Source organism: Eleutherodactylus coqui, chromosome 5 (assembly GCF_035609145.1).
Source record: "Eleutherodactylus coqui strain aEleCoq1 chromosome 5, aEleCoq1.hap1, whole genome shotgun sequence".
Classification (NCBI taxonomy): domain Eukaryota; kingdom Metazoa; phylum Chordata; class Amphibia; order Anura; family Eleutherodactylidae; genus Eleutherodactylus; species Eleutherodactylus coqui.
In genome coordinates this window covers 146,752,136-146,764,898 of record NC_089841.1, presented here as the reverse complement: position 1 = coordinate 146,764,898, position 12,763 = coordinate 146,752,136, and positions in this window count along the sequence as shown.

The window sequence follows — 12,763 nt, the reverse complement described above, 5'->3', positions numbered from 1 at the left end:
TACCAGAGCGTGGTAAGTGCCACCCTGACAAGTCAACACTTATCCCTCCCAGCTCTGCACAGTAGTCAAGTGTCCGGGGTCATCCCTCTGGGGTGTTGCACAAGGTTACTGCTTTTGACCGGGCACACTCAGCGTGGCTGTGATACTGGTGATGTGACGTACTCCCCAGAGCTGTCCCCATAGATGTCAGCAGGAGAAGGAGGGAGAACACATCACTGTGACCATCAACTAACTTTATTAAAAGAAAGACAGCAGCAATAAATGATAATTGCCTTACTAGAGTCTTTAGGTCCACTAGCACGGGATATCTGTAATAACACCATGCCCGGATGGCTAGGGATGGTTCTCTGGGGCCTGCTGGTATGGGTTCATTGTCATCAGAGGGGAGGGAATGGAGGAACAACTTGGCTTCATTATTCAGCACTCCCTGTTCATTAGGAAAAACTGTGTGTAGGACAATTGCTACAGCCCTTAAGACAAACTAGTAGTGACTCCCTTCTTGGTCCACAGTTTAGCTGCTCTCTGCACTCTCTGCAAGATTCTGAATGGCTGTATCTCTTTGTCCAGGAGGCACCTGTCCTTAGAACTGTATCAACGACACTGCAGTACACCAGGAGAGACTCCTGCTTCAACCTCCATCCTCTCTCAACTACTTTTGGTCTCTTCTTCCTGCTTAGCTCTGTTTGTCAAATCCCAGCCCCTTTTAAAGAGACGGTACCATTACAAAGAAAAGAACATCATGCTACTATTAAACAGCGATAAACCATACCCTCTTACTTTTATATGGATCGACAGTCACCTGAGTTTTTGTCCAAGACGTTTTTCATAACGGCTAGCCTCCCTGGAGTTCCCACCTGCAGCTTCCTACAGGCAGCTTAGAGCGATTAGGGTCCAAGAGCAATTATAGGTGACTGTCAACCCTGGTAAACACAGAATTTGACAGAGCAAGTGAGCAAGGATAGCACATTTGTTGGAGTTGCTTGGTTTTCAGCTCACCTAAAAAACCAAGTGACTCTCAGTCCATGTAAACAGGCAATCATTCATCTATGAACGATTGCCTGCTTACTGTGAATGAAGGGTGGCAGCCAAAAGAGATCTCTGGCATGGTCCACCTCAATTCAAGGAGTGAAGGCACAGGAGTGATTGTTACTGGGACGACTGTTGGGTAAAAGTACCCCAAGTTCTTTAAGTCTTTCCTGATAAAATGCCTTTTCTAATGGTCTAAAAGCCCTTAAGCAACAATGTAAGGATACATTAGATGATAGTAGAATATTAGTTGTACAGAGTTGTTATATTATAAGCATAGACTTCTATGAAGCCCTAGTGTACCACAAAATAGTTCATTGCGAGACATACAGAGATTGCCTATGAATTAGACAAAAAAGTGTGCAATGCTCCACTGCATTATGGAGCTATTTCCCCTATGAAACGTTGCTTCTAGTGGAGAATAACTGCATAATACAGTGCAGTACGGAGCACCAAATGGCAGCACATGGAGTGCTGTTGGCTGACTAATGTCTTCGTGGATCCAGGAAACCACCCTGGTGGCTTGGCTTTGGATTTGGTTGATAATTCTTTCTAGAGCCACAGGATCCTTGAAATCCTCAGAGTGGGAATTTAATATTTTCTTTCGTGGACAATGTTCCATATTAACGGTATAGAAATTCACGAGTTAAACAGCAATCTGTGATTTAATTTTCTGAGGATTGCATCTTATCTTTCAGGCTGCAACTGTAATATCTAGAAAATTGGCAAGCTTTAAATGAAATGCCTGTAATTAATAGGCAGCAGCATTAACCCTTAATTAGAAATGGAATATGCTGGACTCCCATGAGGCTCTTCTGATTCTCGGACAGATTGAAAATTGAGTCAGCAGGTGGCCTGGATTAGTGGGAATTGAATTTGGAGTTTGTAATAATGAAGTACACTTTATTCAAATTGATAGTTCACTTAATATAATTACCGCAATATAAATGACTAGAGACGTGCTCTCAAGATGATGTTTAGTGGCATTTGTGCTCTATTTAATACCTGTATGCAGTGCAAACAAGGTGACTATTATACACTGCATGTACTATGTGAATAGGAAATTCTCAGCAGGGAATAACATCACATCCTACAGATGGAAGTGTTACATTCTACAAACACCAATGTATCGCCATATCATGAACATAATCATAAAAAAGAAGGAATTTGACAGTACAGATAGAGAGAAAAGGAAGTGGAGCTTTAAATATTCATAATAGCAGAAGTAGTGTTGACTAATTGCATATGTCCATTGTTTTACAAGTATTCTAACCTCTCACCAGTTGATGCGAAAAATTGAACCCAAAAGAGCTAAACATTTTTAACAGATTTTAATATGCTTATAAAAAACATTACCCGCTCACCTAGATATTTTAGGACTTAAACAGATGAATTCAATGGGTTTTTTTTCACTAACGGTATTCTTGTCCGTTGGTAGTACGGACTTGCCCTGTCTTACTCGCATATAGTTAATACTACTGCGGGAAATATAGGGCAGGAACTATCTTCCTGCTGTTTTATTCAAACTTGTGAGCAGTAGTGCGGAGTTTGAATACTCTGGGAAAAAATGAAGTCCTATACACAGAAGGCTTCCTTCGCACACACTTTTTTGGGACCTTTCGTGTGGGACCGAATTATTTCGCACGGACATTTCTGCGTCCCAATGGTATCTCTGTGGGATTGAATTCCGCACCTGTTAAAATCCGCACGTCTTAACTTCAAAACTGCTATATTAAATTCTGCAGTGGAACAGCCTTCTATGGAATTAAAGATGTCTTTCAGAATTGTTGTTATGGATTTCTAACATACAGGAGATGTAATTCCGCAATTAAAGTCTGCATTAAAAAAATGCAAGAAATTCCGGAAAACGTTCCGTAGAATGCATTTTGCAGTTAAGAATGCAACAAAATCCACACTAAATGACAAAATCTACATTCATGCTGCATCCGGTGGACAATTCCATCCCGTGTGAAAGTCCCTTTGTGGCACGGTTTTACCCCCCCAAAAATGCATGTAAAAAAGTCCACAATTTTTTAACAGGTTCTTAAGGTTTTTACAAGCTTCATACATTTTTTTATGGCTGCTTGTCCACCGGCGTTGAGGTAACCTGCGGCCGATGTCCGCCGCCCGTGACAGATAGGCTGACCACTGAGAATTCGCTTGTGGACAAGGGGGGCGGCGCTTTCCATAGCAACACTATGGAAAGCGTGCATTGCGTTCCCCACAGCCAGGGACAGGCAGCCTAAATCCAATAAAGAAGCCTTTGCAAGAAGCCCAGAAAATCTCATACTGACAGCCTGTTGTGAGTGCAACAAATATCACGGACTTAAAAAATGCATGACGAGTGAAAAAAGCCACAAATACGTGCACTACTCTTAGTGCAGTTACTATTTTCTTATTGACTTGCAACTAACATTTAGCTGTAGATTTTTTTTTGCCTAAGGAAACAACACGCAAAAAATTATTGTGTTTATCCTAAAACGTTGCATGTGAAAACTACGGGTGTGTCGTGGATTTGCCACGAGGAATTTTAGCACAGGAAATAAGCAGCTTTACCAATGACATGGATGGTCATATCTGTTGCATATTTTTTCAACAGGAGGGCTTAAACAGATGAATGTATGCGCAAATACACTGACCGCAACAGAGCGTATTTTTACTATATAAACCCAGCGCTATTACATATGCAAAAAAAAAAAAGCTGAAAGATAGAGTAGAACCTAACTTTTCTTGCATGCAAATCAAGGGCTTTGCTTCATCATGTTTTTTGGGCGTAATTCTCACACACGCAAAAACCTCTGCAAAGATATTCGTCTGTTTACACCCTGAATTAGACAGTTCTATGTGCAGCAGAACTTCGAGCCTGGTGCAGATCCACATGTGGATTTAGCCCCAGTGAATGTAGCAAAGTCGTGTGCAGCTGCCCAACATGCAGGGATTTTGCAAGGAAACTGCAGCAAGAATTCACATGTAAATTTCAAAACTTTCATGTCTTCCCCTTTTAATTTCAAAACTATGGCACAGATTTGCATAGCATTAGAGATGAGCGAGCATACTCGTCCGAGCTTGATGCTCGTTCGAGTATTAGGGTGCTCAAGATGCTCGTTACTCAAGACGAGCACCACGCGGTGCTCGTCTCGATTAAACAAGCACTGACCATTGAATTCAATGGAGCCGGCAATACAGCCGGCTCCATTGAAAGCAATGGGCTGCCGGCTAGCGCGGGATGAATTTTCGGGAAGGGCTTAAAAATATAAGCCCTTACCTGAAAATCATCCTAAAATGTGTAAAAAGTTAAAAAAAAATATACTCACCTTGTCCCGGCAGAACGATGTTAGCCCATTGAATTCAATGGAGCCGGCAATACAGCCGGCTCAATTGAAAGCAATGGGCTGCCGGCGAGCGCGGGATGAATTTTCGGGAAGGGCTTAAATATATAAGCCCTTCCCTGCAATTCATCCAGAAATGTGTAAAAATAAAAAATATATATATACTCACCTAGTCCCGGCAGACGGAGTTCAGCTGCGGCCAGCTGGCAGTCCTCCTGAACTGCTCTGAACAGCTGTGAGTAGTATTCAGCAGCCGGGGATTTAAAATCCCCGCCTGCTGAATGAGCTGCCTCTGATTGGTCACAGCCTGACCAATCAGAGGCAGATCTCACAGTGAATGCTGCCTCTGATTGGCTCAGCACAGCTCTCAGCTGAATGACAGCAGTTCAGCACCACAGTGCAGGGGACAGCAGGAGAAGACGCGGCTGTGCCCCGACAGCTGAAGGGAGGTAAGTAACTAAGTATTAGAGATGAGCGAACATACTCGGATAAGCACTACTCGTCCGAGTAATGTGCTTTATCCGAGTACCTCTCTGCTCGTCCTGAAAGATTCGGGACGCGCTGCGGAGCGGGGAGCTGCAGGGGAGAGCGGGGAGGAACGGAGGGGAGATCTTTCTCTCCTTCTCTCCCGCCCGCTCTGCCCCGCTCCCCGCTGCGACTCACCTGTCAGCAGCGGAGCGCCCTGAATCTTTCAAGACGAGTACAGCGGTACTCGGATAAAGCACATTACTCGGACGAGTAGTGCTTGTCCGAGTACGTTCGCTCATCTCTACTAAGTATCTATTTTTTTTGTTTTTCAAATCACTTTTAATTCATTTCCAGGGAATGGCTTATATGTAAAGCCCTTCCCTGAAAAAGAATTCAGGTGTGCCAGCGGATCATTGTCTTCAATGGAGTCGCCGGCAGCAGCAGCGGCTCCATTGAAGAGAATGCCTGCATTTTTATTCTTTTTTACACTAAAATCTTTCTTTTTCAGGTAAGGGCTTATATTTTTAAGCCCTTCCCGAAAATTGCTTTATTGCCGGCTCCATTGAATTCAATGGGCTAACATCGTTCTTCTCTGCCACTGCTGTGGCAGAGGAGAACGATCGTTATACTGACAGTGGGGGGGGGGGGGGGTCTCACTCTTGCCACTATTGTGGCTTAATAGTGAGACCTCGGAGCCCGAAATGCAGCCCTGCATGTTGCTCCTCGCCTGCCCTATCCATTTCTGTGTTTTTTACATGACTTTGGTGATTTGCTAAGATTTTCACAAATGAAAACCTTAGCGGAGCACCAGTCATATACAAAAATGCTCGAGTCGCCCATTGACTTCAATGGGGTTCGTTACTCGGAACAAAATCTCGAGCATCACTGAAAGTTCGACTCGAGTAACGAGCATTCGAGCATTTTGGTGCTTGCTCAGCTCTACATAGCATTCAATAGAATTTGGGCAGAGAATCTATGCCCAAATCTGCAGAAAAAGTCACATAAACAAGGCTTACGACTTTCTTCATGCAGTTTTTAAAAAAAACATCATAGATAGAGATGAGCGAGCACCCAAATGCTTGAGTCCGCGTTATTCGAGTCGAGCTTTTCGTAAAATTCTAGAGTTCTACTCGAGTAACGAACCCTTCGTGTCTCTCTCTGTCTATCTCTCTCCCCTGCCTGCCAGACAAAAAATTTGCCAATGACGCGCGCTGCGGCGGGGAGGGGCCAAAACAGGCACGTCACAGCAGGGAGAAGCCAAAAACTAGGGCGGCGTCGAACACGGCTTGATGCTCGTTCGAGTAACGAGCACCATCGAGTATGCTAATACTAAAACGAGCATCCAGCTCGGCAGAGTATGTTCGCTCAACTCTAGTCATGGACCTAAAAAAATGCAAAAAAAAGTGAGGGGAAAATGGTATAACTCCCTATTGACCTGCAAAAATTGCAGAAAACCTATACACAGAATCTGAAAAACATTTGAGAAGAGATTTATTACCATCTCTGCCTTCTTTGATTTTTCCTATACAATGCTCAATAAATACTGTGTATAGAATAAAAGCAGCAGAGTCTTTGATCCGTGTGGTTGCATAACCAATCACAAATCTGCTTAAATGTCAATTGTATCACATATAATGTACCTTCTTCTTGGAAAAAAAGAGAGGAATGCGTATAAAAAATGACTAAAATGAACTTAATAAAAGTGTCACTGCCAACCCAACAGACAGTACTAAGCTTTTTATATTTACCACAGGTGGACTCCAATCCAAGAGGAACAAGAGAAATGGGAGACCCTCAGGGCTAAATCTAAAGTGTGATACCAAAGGGTCTGAATACTTGCGTCAATGCAGAATGTTAGTTTTTCATTTCAAAAGAATTTGCAAGAATTCTTAACATTCTATTTTCACTTTGTCATTATGAGGTACTGAGTGCAGAATGATGGGGAAATATTTGAAAGCTTTTTAATTTGCACAAGGACACAACATAACAAAATAGTAAAACAAAGTGAAAGAGACTGAAGACTTTCTAGGTCAACACAACACTCTCCACACACTATATATTGGTCTGTGCCTACAGATTTATATATAGCAGAGGGTGATTATTAATGGTTAGAGATGAGCGAGCACCAAAATGCTCGGGTGCTCGTTACTCGAGACGAAGTTTTCGCAATGCTCGAGGGTTCGTTTCGAATAACGAACCCCATTGAAGTCAATGGGCGACCCGAGCATTTTTGTATATCGCTGATGCTCGCTAAGGTTTTCATTTGTGAAAATCTGGGCAATTCAAGAAAGTGATGGGAACGACACAGCAACGGATAGAGCAGGCGAGGGGCTACATGTTGGGCTGCATCTCAAGTTCCCAGGTCCCACTATTAAGCCACAATAGCGGCAAGAGTGGGCCCCCCCCCAACAACTTTTACTTCTGAAAAGCCCTCATTAGCAATGCATACCTTAACTAAGCACCACACTACCTCCAACAAAGCACAATCACTGCCTGCATGACACTCCGCTGCCACTTCTCCTGTGTTACATGCTGCCCAAACCCCCCCCCCCCACGACCCAGTGCCCACAGCGCACACCAAACTGTCCCTGCCCAGCCTTCAGCTGCCCTCATGCCACGCCACCCTCATGTCTATTTATAAGTGCGTCTGCCAGAGGAAAAGCAGGCACACACTGCAGAGGGTTGGCACGGCTAGGCAGCGACCCTCTTTAAAAGGGGCGGGACAATAGTCCACAATGCTGTACAGAAGCAATGAGAAATGCAATCCTGTGCCACCTCCATCTGGAGCTGCACACGTGGGCATAGCAATGGGGAACCTATGTGCCACACACTATTCATTCTGTCAAGGTGTCTGCATGCCCCAGTCAGACCGCGGTTTTTTATAAATAGTCACAGGCAGGTACAACTCCGCAATGGGAATTCCGTGTGCACCCACAGCATGGGTGGCTCCCTGGAACCCACCAGCTGTACATAAATATATCCCATTGCATTGCCCATCACAGCTGAGGTAATAATGTCATGTTTAATGCAGGTGGGCTTCGGCCCACACTGCATGCCCCAGTCAGACCGGGGTTCTTTAGAAGTGGAAACAGATGCAGTTACAACTCCCTGTGGACCCACAGCATGGGTGGGTGCCAGGAAGCCACCGGCGGTACATTAATATATCCCATTGCATTGCCCATCACAGCTGAGGTAATAATGTCATGTTTAATGCAGGTGGGCTTCGGCCCACACTGCATGCCCCAGTCAGACCGGGGTTCTTTAGAAGTGGACAGATGCATTTACAACTCCCTGTGGACCCACAGCATGGGTGGCTCCCTGGAACCCACCGGTGGTACATAAATATAGCCCATTGCAGTGCCCAACACAGCTGATGTAATGTCGTGCTTAATGCAGGTGGGCTTCGGCCCACACTGCATGCCCCAGTCAGACCGGGGTTCTTTAGAAGTGGAAGCAGATGCATTTACAACTCCCTGTGGACCCACAGCATGGGTGGGTGCCAGGAAGCCACCGGCGGTACATTAATATATCCCATTGCATTGCCCATCACAGCTGAGGTAATAATGTCATGTTTAATGCAGGTGGGCTTCGGCCCACACTGCATGCCCCAGTCAGACTGGGGTTCTTTAGAAGTGGACACATGCATTTACAACTCCCTGTGGACCCACAGCATGGGTGGGTGCCAGGAAGCCACCGGCGGTACATAAATATATCCCATTGCATTGCCCATCACAGCTGAGGTAATAATGTCATGTTTAATGCAGGTGGGCTTCGGCCCACACTGCATGCCCCAGTCAGACCGGGGTTCTTTAGAAGTGGACACATTCAGTTACAACTCCCTGTGGACCCACAGCATGGGTAGGTGCCAGGAAGCCAGCGGCCGTACATTAATATATCCCATTGCATTGCCCATCACAGCTGAGGTAATAATGTCATGTTTAATGCAGGTGGGCTTCGGCCCACACTGCATGCCCCAGTCAGACCGGGGTTCTCTAGAAGTGGACACATGCATTTACAACTCCCTGTGGACCCACAGCATGGGTAGCTCCCTGGAACTCACCGGCGGTACATAAATATATCCCATTGCAGTGCCCAACACAGCTGATGTAATGTCGTGCTTAATGCAGGTGGGCTTCGGCCCACACTGCATGCCCCAGTCAGACCGGGGTTCTTTAGAAGTGGACAGATGCATTTACAACTCCCTGTGGACCCACAGCATGCGTGGGTGCCAGGAAGCCACCGGCGGTACATAAATATATCCCATTGCATTGCCCATCACAGCTGAGGTAATAATGTCATGTTTAATGCAGGTGGGCTTCGGCCCACACTGCATGCCCCAGTCAGACTGGGGTTCTTTAGAAGTGGACACATGCATTTACAACTCCCTGTGGACCCACAGCATGGGTGGGTGCCAGGAAGCCACCGGCGGTACATAAATATATCCCATTGCATTGCCCATCACAGCTGAGGTAATAATGTCATGTTTAATGCAGGTGGGCTTCGGCCCACACTGCATGCCCCAGTCAGACCGGGGTTCTTTAGAAGTGGACACATTCAGTTACAACTCCCTGTGGACCCACAGCATGGGTAGGTGCCAGGAAGCCAGCGGCGGTACATTAATATATCCCATTGCATTGCCCATCACAGCTGAGGTAATAATGTCATGTTTAATGCAGGTGGGCTTCGGCCCACACTGCATGCCCCAGTCAGACCGGGGTTCTCTAGAAGTGGACACATGCATTTACAACTCCCTGTGGACCCACAGCATGGGTAGCTCCCTGGAACTCACCGGCGGTACATAAATATATCCCATTGCAGTGCCCAACACAGCTGATGTAATGTCGTGCTTAATGCAGGTGGGCTTCGGCCCACACTGCATGCCCCAGTCAGACCGGGGTTCTTTAGAAGTGGACAGATGCATTTACAACTCCCTGTGGACCCACAGCATGCGTGGGTGCCAGGAAGCCACCGGCGGTACATTAATATATCCCATTGCATTGCCCATCACAGCTGAGATAATAATGTCATGTTTAATGCAGTTGGGCTTCGGCCCACACTGCATGCCTCAGTCAGACTGGGGTTCTTTAGAAGTGGACACATGCAGTTACAACTCCCTGTGGACCCACAGAATGGGTGGGTGCCAGGAAGCCACCGGCGGTACATAAATATATCCCATTGCATTGCCCATCACAGCTGAGGTAATAATGTCATGTTTAATGCAGGTGGGCTTCGGCCCACACTGCATGACCCAGTCAGACTGGGGTTCTTTAGAAGTGGACACATGCAGTTACAACTCCCTGTGGACCCACAGCATGGATGGCTCCCTGGAACCCACCGGCGGTACATAAATATATCCCATTGCAGTGCCCAACACAGCTGATGTTACGTCAGCTGTAATGCAGGTGGGCAAAAAATTAATTGGATTACACTGTAGGCGAGGGCCCCCAAAAATTGGTGTACCAACAGTACTAATGTACCTGAGAAAAATTGCCCATGCCCAACCAAGAGGGCAGGTGAAACCCATTAATCGCTTTGGTTAATGTGGCTTAATTGGTAACTAGGCCTGGAGGCAGCCCAGTAAAAATAAAAATTGGTTGAGGTGAAAGTTTCAACGCTTTAATGAGCATTGAAACGTATAAAAATTGTTTAGAAAAATTATATGACTGAGCCTTGTGGGCCTAAGAAAAATTGCCCGTTCGGCGTGATTATGTGAGGTTTCAGGAGGAGGAGCAGGCGGAGGAGGAGGAATATTATACACAGATAGATGAAGCAAAAAGGTCCCCGTTTTGGATGGTGATAGAGAACGATGCTTCCATCCGCGGGTGCAGCCTATGTATTGCTTAGGTATCGCTGCTGTACGCTGGTGGAGAAGAGAAGTCTGGGGAAATCCAGGCTTTGTTCATCTTGATGAGTGTAAGCCTGTCGGCACTGTCGGTTGACAGGTGGGTATGCTTATCCGTGATGATTCCCCAAGCCACACTAAACACACTCTCTGACAAGACGCTAGCCGCAGGACAAGCAAGCACCTCCAGGGCATACAGCGCGAGTTCAGGCCACGTGTCCAGCTTCGACACCCAGTAGTTGTAGGGGGCAGAGGCGTCACCGAGGACGGTCGTGCGATCGGCTACGTACTCCCTCACCAACCTTTTTACAGTGCTCCCGCCAAGTCAGCCTTGACTGGGGACCGGTGACACAGTCTTGTTGGGGAGCCATAAAGCTGGCAAAGGCCTTGGATAATGTTCCCCTGCCTGCGTTGTACATGCTGCCTGCTCTCTGCGCCTCCCCTGCTACCTGGGCCGCGGAAATGCGCCTTCGGCCACTAGCGCTGTCGGATGGGAAGTTTACCATCAGTTTGTCCACCAGCGCCCTGTGGTATAGCATCATTCTCGAACCCCTTTCCTCTTCGGGAATGAGAGTGGAAAGGCTCTCCTTATACCGTGGATCGAGCAGTGTGTATACCCAGTAATCCGTAGTGGCCAGAATGCGTGTAACGCGAGGGTCACGAGATAGGCATCCTAACATGAAGTCAGCCATGTGTGCCAGGGTACCTGTACGCAACACATGGCTGTCCTCACTCGGAAGATCACTTTCAGGATCCTCCTCCTCCTCCTCCTCCTCCTCTGGCCATACACGCTGAAAGGATGACAGGCAAGCTGCATCTGTACCCTCAGCAGTGGGCCAAGCTGTCTCTTCCCCCTCCTCCTCATGCTCCTCCCCCTCCTCCTCCTCCTCCTCTGGCCATACACGCTGAAAGGATGACAGGCAAGCAGCATCTATCCCCTCAGCAGTGGGCCAAGCTGTCTCTTCCCCCTCCTCCTCATGCTCCTCCCCCTCCTCCTCAACGCGCTGAGATATAGACATGAGGTTGCTCTGACTATCCAATGACATACTGTCTTCCCCCGCCTCCGTTTCCGATTCCAAAGCGTCTGCCTTTATGCTTTGCAGGGAACTTCTCAAGAGGCATAGCAGAGGAATGGTGACGCTAATGATTGCAGCATCCCCGCTCAGCATCTGGGTAGACTCCTCAAAGTTTCCAAGGACCTGGCAGATGGCTGCCAACCAGGCCCACTCTTCTGTAAATAATTGAGGAGGCTGACTCCCACTACGCTGCCCATGTTGGAGTTGGTATTCCACAATAGCTCTACGCTGCTCATAGAGCCTGGCCAACATGTGGAGCGTAGAGTTCCACTGTGTGGGCACGTTGCACAGCAATCGGTGCACTGGCAAATGAAACCGATGTTGCAGTGTCCGCAGGGTGGCAGCGTGCGTGTGGGACTTGCGGAAATGTGCGCAGAGCTGGCGCACCTTTCCGAGCAGGTATGACAAGTGTGTGTAGCTTTTCAGAAAGCGCTGAAACACCAAATTAAAGACATGGGCCAGGCATGGCACGTGCGTGAGGCTGCCGAGCTGCAGAGCCGCCACCAGGTTACGGCCGTTGTCACACACGACCATGCCCGGTTGGAGGCTCAGCGGCGCAAGCCAGCGGTCGGTCTGCTCTGTCAGACCCTGCAGCAGTTTGTGGGCCGTGTGCCTCTTCTCTCCTAAGCTGAGTAGTTTCAGCACGGCCTGCTGACGCTTGCCCACCGCTGTGCTGCCACGCCGCGTGACACCGACTGCTGGCGACGTGCTGCTGCTGACACATCTTGATTGCGAGACAGAGGTTGTGTAGGAGGAGGAGGAGGAGGGTGGTTTAGTGGAGGAAGCATACACCGCCGCAGATACCACCACCGACCTGGGGCACGCAATTCGGGGGGTGTGTAGGACGTGAGCGGTCCCAGGCTCTGACTCTGTCCCAGCCTCCACTAAATTCACCCAATGTGCCGTCAGGGAGATATAGTGGCCCTGCCCGTCTGTGCTTGTCCACGTGTCTGTTGGTAAGTGGACCTTGGCAGTAACCGCGTTGGTGAGGGTGCGTACAATGTTGCGGGAGACGTGGTCGT